This window comes from Glossina fuscipes, unplaced genomic scaffold (genome assembly GCF_014805625.2).
Source record: "Glossina fuscipes isolate IAEA_lab_2018 unplaced genomic scaffold, Yale_Gfus_2 59, whole genome shotgun sequence".
Taxonomy (NCBI): Eukaryota; Metazoa; Arthropoda; class Insecta; order Diptera; family Glossinidae; genus Glossina; species Glossina fuscipes.
In genome coordinates, this window is record NW_023998431.1 from 2,761,240 (window position 1) to 2,774,126 (window position 12,887).

General features: G+C 33.6%; 1 protein-coding gene across 3 annotated transcripts in view; it reads right to left on the reverse strand.

Moving 5' to 3' along the window:
- The window catches only part of LOC119637368 (cell wall protein RBR3), a 229,270-nt gene that overhangs the window by 81,563 nt on the left and 134,820 nt on the right, over positions 1-12,887 (reverse strand). For all 3 annotated transcript variants that reach the window (XR_005247245.1, XM_038033349.1, XM_038033348.1), the window contains exon 4: positions 10,086-10,119. The gene's annotated coding sequence lies outside the window, so the exon portion shown is untranslated. The remainder of the gene's footprint in view (positions 1-10,085; positions 10,120-12,887) is intronic.

Genomic DNA, 12,887 nt, shown 5'->3' on the forward strand with positions numbered 1-12,887 from the left:
CATGATGGAAGCTAAATCGATTAGATCGTCTCTCAAAAGAAGATAGCATTTGAGCTCTCAAGATGGAACAAGTCACTGAGATTACATTTGGTATTTAAAAACTGGAATGCTTTCAGGCATTTATCACATATTCATAAATCTTGAAACATAATTATCCTGACTGACCAGACTCACCTTCACCGGTCTGGGTATCTGGTAAATCAAGCTAAACAATATTACCTAGCATTTGAAGAATCCAAGAGAAGATTTCGGAAAGCGCGATAATTATGAAAACTACATTTTTTATATTGATCTCCACGACCGTTAGAATTTCAAAACAAACGACAAAAGAATGCAACTAAATCGATTCGCTTCATCTTTTATGACAGCGTCGTTGCATATTTTTAAAAGTTATCGTTATGACACAAGTGTCAGCTAGCAGAGTGTTCTTTGACGTAAGATGTGAAAATATTATCCATAAATCTTCCGAGTACAATAGTGTTACGATTTAGTGGAACATTTAGTGGATTTGTTAGCGAGAACAAGGCACAATGCTTAAAAAGTGTATTTCATTGTAACATTTTACAACCCTTGCCATAAATATGATATTTCGTGTATAAATGTGGTAACAATATATAAATACCAGACGTTCACTCTCTTCTCTATTCAGGCAAAGCTTTTTCTATCTTTTGATTTTTCATATTTTTATGAATCATACATAACTCAGTTGCTTTCTACCTCGACTATTGATGTCGCGTAGATTTGATTTGGCGATTTAGTTTCTATCTATGACATTCCATGGGAATAACTTAACCAAGAACGCATTATTTCTGCTTACACTTCGCTCTTATGCCCGAGCTTACGGCTTCATTATGCTTAAGAATTTTTCAAATTTTTATATTTTCATGGGAATATCCAATGCTTGCATTTTACTTAAGATGGGTCCAAATTTTATTATACCGATCGATGCGGATTCACTTTATGAATTTGTTGGTCTATCCCTACGTCCATCTTACTTTCAACATTGTAATTTTTGAAATATACTGATGAAATTTGATACACTAACCTATTTTAGCTCAAGGACGAGCGCGAATTGAATATGCACGACGACTTTCCATAAAGCGCCTTATTTTGAAAAGTAGTAGGATGGTGTAGCATATTTCATGATGTGTCGTGAATCCGCTCTAACGTTTTTGCTTGTGTTTATATTTATTACATATATATTATATGCTCGCTTTTCCGTTTACTCGCATCAGTATACAAATTGTGTGTGTGTTAAAGAGTTGAGATCTTTTGAGGAAAATCTTTAAATTTCCGAATGTAGTTGCTACAAATTGCAGATGAAAATGAAAGAGAAGCACAGCAGTCTAATTCTAACTTTATAGATAAACTTGTATAACTTCTTCATAGCGAACAAAAGATAAGCATGGTGGCATGATATACAAAAAAGGAAAAAAAACGAACACACACACGCAGACACACTTTTGTGCAGCTAAAAGTTTTGAAATACTCACAAATCACTTGAATACAACAAATGTTTAATGCTTCTGCAAACACGGCTGGCATTTATGACGAAATTAATAAATAAAAAAAAAAAAAAGAAGAAGAAAACCGTACTGAAAGCGTTAGTTAGATATGTGAATAGCGATTATAGACATGTTGAGCGTTATTGGACAAAAATTAACATACACCAAATTAACATTCAAACAAGCTTTTCCTTGTACAAGTATAATGTTCTTGGTTCGATATTTTAAATATTTTTTTAATAGCGAACGCGAAAGAACTTTAAGATCAAGAGCACGAGTCATTAGCATAACGATTGTTTATCGACTACCTTAAGCCGTTTTTAACAGTACATTTTATTACACATTATTATCTACGATAAAATACATAATCACCGACAGTTGCGAAAATAAAAAAATGTAGGGTTTAGTTAAAGCCGTCGAGCGGCTTGAGTGATTCTTGGTCTTTAAAGGAAATTCGCACAATTCATTGCCAAAATGTAACACAGCTTTCCGGACAATCTAACATTTTCTCTTCTTTTCTTTTTCCTTATTGTTTATTGTAAGCAGCAAACTAAGCGTATATCCATTCCTTGGTATTTTACTGAAAGTGTCTTTTTAAAAAAAATTAACTTGAATTTATTCTTTAAAATAGCTTCATCATCATCATCATCATTGGTTTGTTGCTGGTGGTTACCAGTGCACATTAATCACTTGGCAACACCCACATTGTTCGGACCATTGTAAGGATATACTGGTATATTGTGTGGCATGTATTTGAAAAAGTCTCATGTCGTATTAAATGCTGAAATGTCTGCCAGTTGACATTATCCTCCATAGAGACAGTGTCGGGACACATGTTACATTTAAATGACATTTATGGTAGCACGGTATACATGTTTATTACTTTTTGTTTTCTTATTCACGCTTCTATAGGTGCAGTTGCATAAAGACAAAGGAATATAAAAAAAAATGGAAAAATTTATTCAAGATTTTTGGCAAGATTTTCAAACGAAAAATACATCTTTATAAACACTTGAATGTAAACAAGTAAGAAAACTAAATTTAATGGGGACCGAATTTTTTATACCCATCACAGCTTACCCCAAAATAAGGCAAAGGAAGTAAGAGAACTAAATTTTCATACTGTACAACGCGGAGTTAGCGAAGTTGATTTCTTTCATTTTCAAAATAAACGTTTTTGTCGTAAAGTCAATTGGGCGCTTTAGGCATGTCCTTTGACAAAGGATATGTGGAAATTCTTTTGCACATTTGTAAGCGATATCTTCCTTTTCGCTAATGAGAGAATGTTTACCACGTATACTACATAGTTGCGCGCGCAGACAGATAGACAGACGACAGGTGGACATGTTTAGGTGCATTCCATATTTGAAACTGACCAGTGATTTAAGTACTGCGCACTATGAAGCTATTAAAAAAAAAAATTTAAATTTAATACGCAATAATTTTGGACAGACGTGGCCAGTTTTTAAATACGTGCTACATCATTATCCATAGAATATACTTTCATTTATCTGCTATAGTTTATGAGCAATGAGCGAAAAACCAATTTTTTATGACTTTTGGCAAACAGAGATATTCTCAGTTTTCGTAGCGCTGTGGGTGCGTCTTTCGACCGATTTGACCCATTTTCAACGCCAAACTGCATGCAAGAATTTCTCCTGTTTCTGCCAAATTTGAAGTCGATAGCTTCATTTTTGCGGCCAGGCGAATATTTATAACAGACATTACATAGACGAACAGACGGTCGGACGAACATGCTTAAATCGATTTAGGACTTGATGCTGATCAAGACTACGTACACTTTGTGGGACCGCTGATGGTTCCTTCTGGGCGTTACAAACGCTATGACTAAATCAATATTTACCCCTCATCCTTCGGCGATGGAAATAAAAATGAATAATTCTTTTAATATAAAACGAATGTCATTTAAAACTTTTTTTTTTTTTTAAGCTTAGCAACATGCGCTGCATTTAATAACAAAAGTATTGTAATATTAAGTTTTATATTAAACAGAAATTTTTTTTTCTCTTCTATGTTGCTATGTTAAAAATGCGTTTGATCAACTTGCGCTTCATAAACTTTCCGACAACATAAATGAGCCGATTTGAGTACACGCATATATTCATAATATGATATATATGCTGCATTGGTAAGTCTAGCATCGGGATTATATAATAAATAAGTAAAATACATTTCAAAGTACGCGTAGGCAGAAGCAAAAATTAAAATGAGAATAACTTAGAAATCCCTACTAAGACTTTGAAGCGAAATATAACTAAAAAAGTCGTTTAGTTGTATAGTTTCTTGGTTGGGGTATACTATAAGCATAGTGGAGAAAATTTGGGAAATCAATAAACAAAATGTTTTGAAATTTTTGCCTTTGAATATGCGATGAAGTTTACTAGATTTTCTTAAAGCAAAATAGATATAAATTCCGTCAAATGGAGTCGTTTATGCACGCTATGCTCCTTTGTCTTTTGTGCATGCTGTTTCAAGCGGTAATTCTATAGTTTACATCCACAGTGCTGGCTTCTTGATGGAAAATTTCAAGTAAACCACATTTGAGTTGAGTCGGTTACCAATGTATAGAATTCCTATAGGTCAGGAAGCGGTATCTGTGCAGTTACAAGCAATTTACATTTTAGGCAAATAATGTAAAAGCATTTCCTTTGCTCGTGAATACGCTTTGCTGTTCATACGTTCTCTAGAATTATCGAAAACACTTTTCAAGTTACATTATTTATTAATAAATAAATCTCAAAAATTAAATTTATTTTATTTAAAGAAAATGTAATCTTAAGCAATAAGAGCGCAAATTATAATGAAATCACAATGTATTTCGTCAAGTTATTTCGCTTAAAATCACTAGCATTCATTTCGATCTACAATGGCGAAGAATAAAAAATAAGTAAAGAGTATACAGAAAATTAAAGGAAAATAAAGAAATCCCGTAATTCAATTTACGCCCACCTTGGAAATTTCGTCTACATAATATATCCAGGTGTGTGTTTACATCATCATATTTCTTTCCTTTCTTTCCATTCCCAAACAACACAGTGGCCAATTTTATTCTTTTTTTTTTTTAAGTAATTTAATAAACTCGATTTTTCTGTTCTGAAAAATTCAATTCCATTGAATTGAATGCCCAGCTCCGATATTATGATCTTTTTATAATACCTTTTGATACCTTTTATATGACGAGTCTAGCTTGCAGATTGCAAGTGATATTGAGAGAATTCCTTGCTAGGCATATGAATATGAAACAGGAATCTGCACATACATAACCACAACACCACGTGTCTGAAGTCATGTTTTCCCTAAAACTTGGACGTCTGCCAACTATGCTAATACATATCGTAATGCAAAAATACTTCGGGTTAAAACGAGAAAATTGAGTCTCTTGGCAAATAAAAAGGATAAATAGATCCATTTTGAGTGTTCCACGAGTAAAAATTCATGGGTAAATGTAGACATAGCATTCACATCGATTGCATGCGTGTGGAGATTTGCCGGAAAGGCGTTATTCTGTGCTTGTGATCAAATGAGAAGGTTGCGGCCTGTTATCTGCTGCTAAAGTCTGATGAAACAGTTCATACCAAATGCTACACTAACAACAATTAATCGGTTTGAGCCCTTTATTGCTTGAACAATGAAATATCAAACAAAAGAAGACAAGATGACGCCAATTGTTTACATGACATCTATCCATTCATCCATAGGCAAAATTCATTCGCGATAACCTAGATGCACTCAATTGTACAGTGCCAACCCCAGCTGTTTATTGCATTCAGTTACCAATTTTTTAGCATTTTGTTTATTTATTAGTTTGGGGAAAAAGAAATCCATTATTTTTTCGGTAGATGGCTGCACTGATAGATTTCTCGTAAAGTAGCGATCAAACAATTTCCGATACTGTACATTTACATACATTTCATTTAGGTAAACTATAAGTGCAGGCCAGTCCTATTGTTAGAATATGGGACAACAGACCTTTTAGTTATTAGATGAAAACTACGGTATTTGGTCTAATAGCGTAAGAATAACAGGTAAGAGAATAATATTCGGTCATGCCTAATACTCATTTTACACCGATTGGCGTTGTCATAAAAAAAAACTAATAAACGGGGAAAAGAACGACATTTTCTTCTCTTACCCTATAATATTGGATAGGCGCGGCTGATTTTCTCTATTTTTAGAATGAAAATGGATATTTACACGGCGAATATTGTGTACTTTACGAGCAGCAAGCAAAAAACTACGGAAAGGAAAGGTGTTCACGGTCTTTATTGCATAGGCGTGCCCTTTAAACGGGTTTAGGACGTTTCCAAATTTGTTTTGCAAATGTGTAAGCGTCGTGTTTGCGAACGAGAGAAAACTTACCACAGATACTAGACATTTGGGCAGACGAACAAATGGACAGACGAATATACTTAGGTCCATTTCGATTTAAAAAAAAAGAAAAAAAAATTAAATTTTCATATACTTTGAGCTTTGTAGGCAGAATTCATTAGAAATGATTTAAAAAGTGGAGGGAAAATATTCATTTCTTAGTAATTAAAGTTTACTTTTCTTCTTTTTTCTTTCTTCTTTGCTTCTTATTTGTTTCGTGTTTCTACGAAAGTATTGGACAAACAAAGAAAAATGGTTGCATATTTTGTTATGGAATCGAAAATCTACGCTAGGCGTTTCTCTTGCCTAAAAAAAGGAAAAACAATATTAGAATACGTTCGTCCTCCATTCGCAACAGTACCGAAGAAAGTGTTACAAAATGATGAAATTAACATTTTCCGTCAAATTTGTTGAGAGCTCATATATATAAAATATCTGCTACATAGGCCTTATAATCTTCTTTTTGTTGTCGTTGTTGTTTTTTTTTACTAAGTCCAGACATAATGGTCACCAGTTATAAATTTTCATTTTCCTATGCTGTTCATGGCAAACAAAATTACAATTTTCATTTATTGTTTATAAGGGGAGGAGAAACGGCGGATCATTGTATACATTGTGCATGTTTTTGTGTAAAAATGAAAAATTACTTTCGTCATTTGTAGTTGTGTTTTACTGAATGCGACACTTTATTTTGTTGGACGTTGCTTACATAATTTGAATGATATCGCGGTGTTTGCTTTCTTTAATCGGCAAGGAAATTAAGAAAATCAACCCAACCTTCGGTTTACTTCTTTTTTTTTCAATAATAATGAACTATAAATTTTTTATTGGCTGGAACCGAAATGTAGAAAAAAATCTGAGTTTGAATTAAATTCTTGGCATTACTATCATAAGTCGATTCTTACTTAGCAATGTCAAAGAAAAAATATCAGTAAAACCTAATAAACTATACTAAACCTTGTACAAACAGATTTTTCCCATTTTTGCGAAGGTCAATAGCTTATGGGTGCACTCGCGGTAGAAATTTGTGCGTTTCGAGGCAAAAGAATCGTCGACGCATTTTCGAAATGTGCTGTAAAACTTCCCAGCCTAAATTGATGCTCACTTTGCGGATTTGCTTTTGCTTCGTTTCATCATTTTTAAAGGCGAAATATCGCAAACCATCTTCTAGCGTTTTCCTAGTTTATTGCATTTTAATTTCAAGCCAGTAAGTTCAGCTGCATGCATTCCTTTCTAGGTTTCCGTAGTCAAAAATGCACAAAACCCTGCCGTGCCCTGAATGACATCCATTCATCTCTTTAAACTTTGATACACACTAAACGACAGCTTGGAAATATCTGAAACTTGCATGGCTCAAACATTACGCTGTTATAACATTAAATTATCAATACGTGATATTTGGGGAAAATTGAACGTGTCACCTACGTTTTATGAACTAACCAATCGGAAAAGTTTTTTAATAGTAATAGAATGCAATAATAAACCTTTCCAAAACATTGCCCCCCATAGGGTCTATAACATTTGCCAAATATCTGTAATCCTTGGTTTATATACTTGATCACTGTCGAAAAGAAGATGTTATTCACGCACTTGCAATTACTACCTCAAAGCTTCACTCGGAACATCCTACACTTCAATTCTTCCCGCTTACGTACGCGCGTCTAAAGTTGAGTAGAAAAATCGGATAATTTAATCTTTAGGTTTGGGTATAAATGCATCCCTCTTTATAGAAAGAAATCTGTATACTTTTTTTCTAAGACGTCTCAAAATGTACTCACAGTACTAGTAACCGACGTCAAGGTAGCAGAAGTTAGTCATATCCGTCTGGTCACCATCCTACAAAGACTGCAATTGCCTTTCAAAGGCTCCACATAAGCTCAGGACGTGTTCCTTCCACTCTTCTTCTCTTAAGCAAAAAATTCGTAAGTGGAACTTGTCATTGGATATGCATTGGCGATTTTGAATGCCTTGCAGTAGTGTTAACTACCTGATCGCTCGTTTATTTTGCACTGACTACGCTTGTATATGTTAAAGGAAGAAATTATAAGAGCCTAAAAAAGTGGTATATTTGACCACTTTCTGAAATCGAATAAAATAATATTCGGGAAATTTATTTAACACGTATTTACGTATTAAAAATAAATTATTATTATTTTTATTTTTTTTTTGTAAGCATAGTCAAAAATAAGGAAGAACATTATAGTCAGGCAAATCCAACTATTACATGCCCTACACCATTTCGTTTAGTGCAGTTGCTCGCTCCAAAGCCATAATTGTCATGAAAGCCCGCATGCTCGTTAGATTTGCTCTTCAAATAAGAGTTTGTTTTTCGTGATAGTGCCTTTATATGTTGGGATCCCATAAAATCGACCTGTATGATACAAATTCACTGCCGTTAATATTTTTTTTTAACGCTTCTATGAATTCAATTTCATCACAAAATATTAAAGATTAAGCCTTTTTCCGCACAACTTACTACTCATGGAATATCTTATAAATAGAGGCATGTGGTTCAAATTAGGTCCACTTAATATTTATATTTAATTACTATCATAAACAAATTTTCATCAAAACAAAAATAAATAATTATTAACAATTATTATTAAAAATTTCAATTCCTTGCAAAAACCTTTTTGGCAATTGGCCTTGTCGAATATAGACTACGAAGGTCTACTTTTCGAATATCACTGCGTATAAGGATTTCCATGAAACGTAAACTCTTATAAGCCGAAAAAGCCTAATTGTTTATTTTTTTACTAGAGATCGTTGCTCTTATTGCATCTGTTTAAGACATGTTCGAACGTTTTGCGCTTTACGTGGTAAGCAAAACGACTGAGGAAATATCGAATTACTACTCAACACACTACAAAAACTTTATCAAACGCTTTTCATAGAAACGCCATCAGCCCAATAAGTGCGCAAGAGCTAGTTGTCTTGATCAAGCTACTTTAAGAAGTATTGGATCTTAAATGAAGACTTCATTTTTTAAGGATATATGTTCTCGTGTTAGAGAATTTAGCGGTTAACAAAACACCAGTGAAGGCATTGGACGATAATTTATTAGCAGGGAATCCGGATTTATTCAGAGCACCTAACGGGGAAAACCACGTAATTTGAAGAAAAATATTTCGTTCGTATCTTGCATTTTTTCCATTTATTCTAGGAGCTTTAAAGCATCTAAAAACTACTACTACTTTACTACTACACTATAAGATTTCGTACTAACTGTACTAATTTTTATTTTTCATAAAAAGGAAATTTTTTAATACGAAAATTTATTTATAAAATAACTAAAGGCACAATAGTGGACTGTAGCGCATCATTAAATACCGGTATTCATATAACGACTTTGCGAAATAAGACGTTATATGGCAAGTGGCCAAAAACGTGGTCCGATCCCAACAATTTTCAACAGCGTTCGTCCTTGGATCAAAATGCGTCATTGCATATATCAAAATTTGTCACAATATCTAAAAAATTGCGGTTTATAAAACACAAGAAAGCGAACTGAACAGACTGACAGACAAGCTTAGATCGATTTAGAAAATAACTATATCGATATAATAAAAGGTGGGTCTATCACAGATCCTCTTATGTACAGCATATATCCGCCCAAACTTATAGGAGAAGTGGTGTAAAGTATAAAAATTATCTCTGAATAGAAAGACATTTTTAATACCAAGGAATAGGAGTATGCTGGATTTATGAGTGCGGCTATAATATTTGCAAATAAGCATCACGAACCCTTGACGATATGCCTACTAGCACACAGCGGAAGGTTCTTTCCATGTCGTCTCCAGTTCGCAAGTGGGAATCGGACATGTCCGATTTTGAGTTTGAGAGAAAAAGAGAGAGAGGGAGACAGATAGAGAGAGAGGAGAGTATTTAAAATGTGAAAATCATTCACTGCCTCAATGAACGTTACCATGTTAATTAACAAGTTCAATCAAGATTGTCACTGCAAACATCATTTATAGGGTTCCATTAAATACATACTTGAGATGCGCCAAAATGAACAATTTTCGAAAAATGTTATGAATGAATAAACAAAATTGTATCAACTTTGAAAAGATAAGCTTTGCTTATGTATCTAGCTTAAAAAAGTTGCACTCACCACAGTTTACTAATGCGATCTCACATTACGTGACCTTTTCTTTGCATATATAATAACACAATTAAAGAAATGCTTACCTAGAAACGTTTGCGCATTAAAGTTATCTTGATGCTGAAAATAGAAAATGCGAAGACAAAGATTATTAAAATAACTTTATAGGCTTAAGATAATCAAATTTATATTTAGAACTAACTATATCAAAAAAAGACATCGACCAATAACGTTTACTCTCATAATGTCTGTTATTTGATAAACAAAATTTTTCTCATAAGCAAAAAGCTCGATATTCGAAAATTATTCGTTTTATCTTTGCATTTTATAATAATTTAAATAAATTTGAGCCGGTAGACGTATAAGTATGTGCCTGTATTCTCTTCATTCCAATCAGGATAGGAAAGTTACATACTGTAAGAAAGCGCATTTTGAATGGAAGAGAATAAACATTGGATAATATATTGTTACGGAAATCCCAAATCTAGTTGATTCCAGCTAAGACATTTTCTAAAATAATAAATTCCTTAAAGAGAAAAGAATTCAAATGTACATTTGCGAGGCGTCTTGCAGCTGCAGACCGATGAAAGCGATTAGCGGAAAAGCAAACAGGTAACAACAAAGTGCATATCCGCAGGCGCGTCATGCAGCTGCAGGCCGATGAAAACCGTTACCAACAAAAGCAGATTAACGAATTAAAAATCAAGTCATAAAATTAGGTACTAGTAATATAATGGCAAAAATTTATACAAAAAAGAATATTTGTGAAAGACAGTAGTAGAGTAGAAAAAGAATATTTGAGTTAAGCAGTGGAAAGTATTGCCAAAAATAATTTGTAAATAGAAGAACTTTGAAGTGTGTTTCTCTTGAATAAAATATCCGCGATCCAGTGGTACGGACTATATCTTATAAAAGCCAATTTCATAACAATATTATTCACTTCGTGCGTAGCTAACAGGATCACCTGTCCACTGAATTTTGAATACTCTTGGGAAATAATTGCTCAAAACTTACAGCAATATTGGCTTTTCATTGTACGTCAACTCTCTTTTTTTTTTCTTGAAACTATTGTGGACGGTTTACAACCGTTTTCAGCCCGGACTTGTGGTCATCAGCTAGAAAAATGCGCTCTCAGTTTTAACCTCTTATCCCCAATTTTACGATCATTCGTATTCCAAGAGCAGCAGATAAACAAACACATTAACTCCTGGTACAGATTTCATATGATCTCTGACGTACTCTGAGGTACGTCACTGCGTTACAAATGTAACCTCGTAACTGTCTCGTTCGGTTTTGGTATCCCATTGTAACAAATTGAATTGAAAGTAATCATAGCACTCGTCGACTGTAACGACAATCGATGAATGGACGAAAAGCTTCGATAAATTCTGATTAAGGAAAGCAATACAACGCTTTGTCATACAAGAGTTTTGGTTCAAGCATACCACTTGCAATTAATTTATAAATAGCATTTTACAACATCTGAGTGTACTCCCATCAATGTTTTTGCTTTTTTTCCCACTTTTTTCCAATATCATAGGCTCTATGCTATGCTACCTTCTGCAGCAGTCATCCCTTATATATAATAGGTCCGGCCACGTTATGGTATTACTTCTGGGGCTTATTAATTTCTACCGCCAGTCGAGCTGCAGTGATTTGCATTATTGTCAAAATTAGTTTCTTGCATATGACATTTTTTTCTCTAAAGAACTCTGCTATTGTGGTAACAATACGGGGAGATGTTCGCATATTTTATCGCATGCTATGATTTGAAGTGGAATTTTTATTTCATTGACAGTTAAATTATCACAACACTATTAAGCTCAGTAGTACGAATAGAGCCCGTAGCTTTTATGCATGAGTGAGCAGAAGTGTTCACTAGTTTTAAAAGGACAAAATGGTTATATCGGCTTAGTGAAGGTTTAGTATACCATAGACTACTTAATTATAAAATAGCTTTCAATATTTCAAAGGTAAATGTTGAGCAACCAAAATTCGCTCTGAAGGTAAGAAATGTCGCCAATCAAGGTAATTTCTCTGCATTCACTTTTATGTGCATACATATATTTTTTTATATGCGCTAATTGAATGGTTTTATTGATATCCGCTGCAAATGTAATTTAAGTTATAATGCAATTCAGTTTAGTTGCATGTTTTTGATGTAAAGCGTAATTTGATATTTTTTGTTGTTTTTGCGAAGTCCATTCATGTATTTTTGATATTGTTTGCCGTTTCTATTAATTTAAAATAATTTTGTTCTGCGAATTAATTGTAATAAACGGAATTTTTAAATATATTTAAATTGAATTATTCAAAAAATTTGATTCGATTCGATTGTGGGCGAATCTTCAATGCAGCTACGCAGTCGTTTTCTCCCATTTTTATACAGCACTCATACACCGGATCATACGTTGTATTTGTTATACTACGGGAATAATGATCAAAGAATCCAGTTTTTTGGTTTTGAAAACAATAATTGTACTGCGGGCGCGTACTTTAACTCAAGTGCTCCGTTTCCAACGCAAATCTGCGCACAAGAACATCTTATTTAAAGTCCGTATCATAATTTTTACAATCACGGTATTGCTTATTGGCGAATATGCCCAGCTTCAGAATTTGATAGCATAAAGCTTCCTTAGATGTTGCAAGCAAGGGGAGGTAGAAAAAAAAAAGAAAAGATATCACAACAAAAAAAAAGATGACTATCACAAATAGTTATTGAAACTGAAAGTTTATAGCGATTTTCCTAATCGAGAACGTTAGAATCGCCCAATAATACTAACCTTATCAAGCCAAGTACTATTAGACGAGTGAAAGGTACCAAGAGGTTTGTGCTTTATTTCAGTTTAACATTTTTTTGAGGCATTAACTGAATACATTATTCCGAG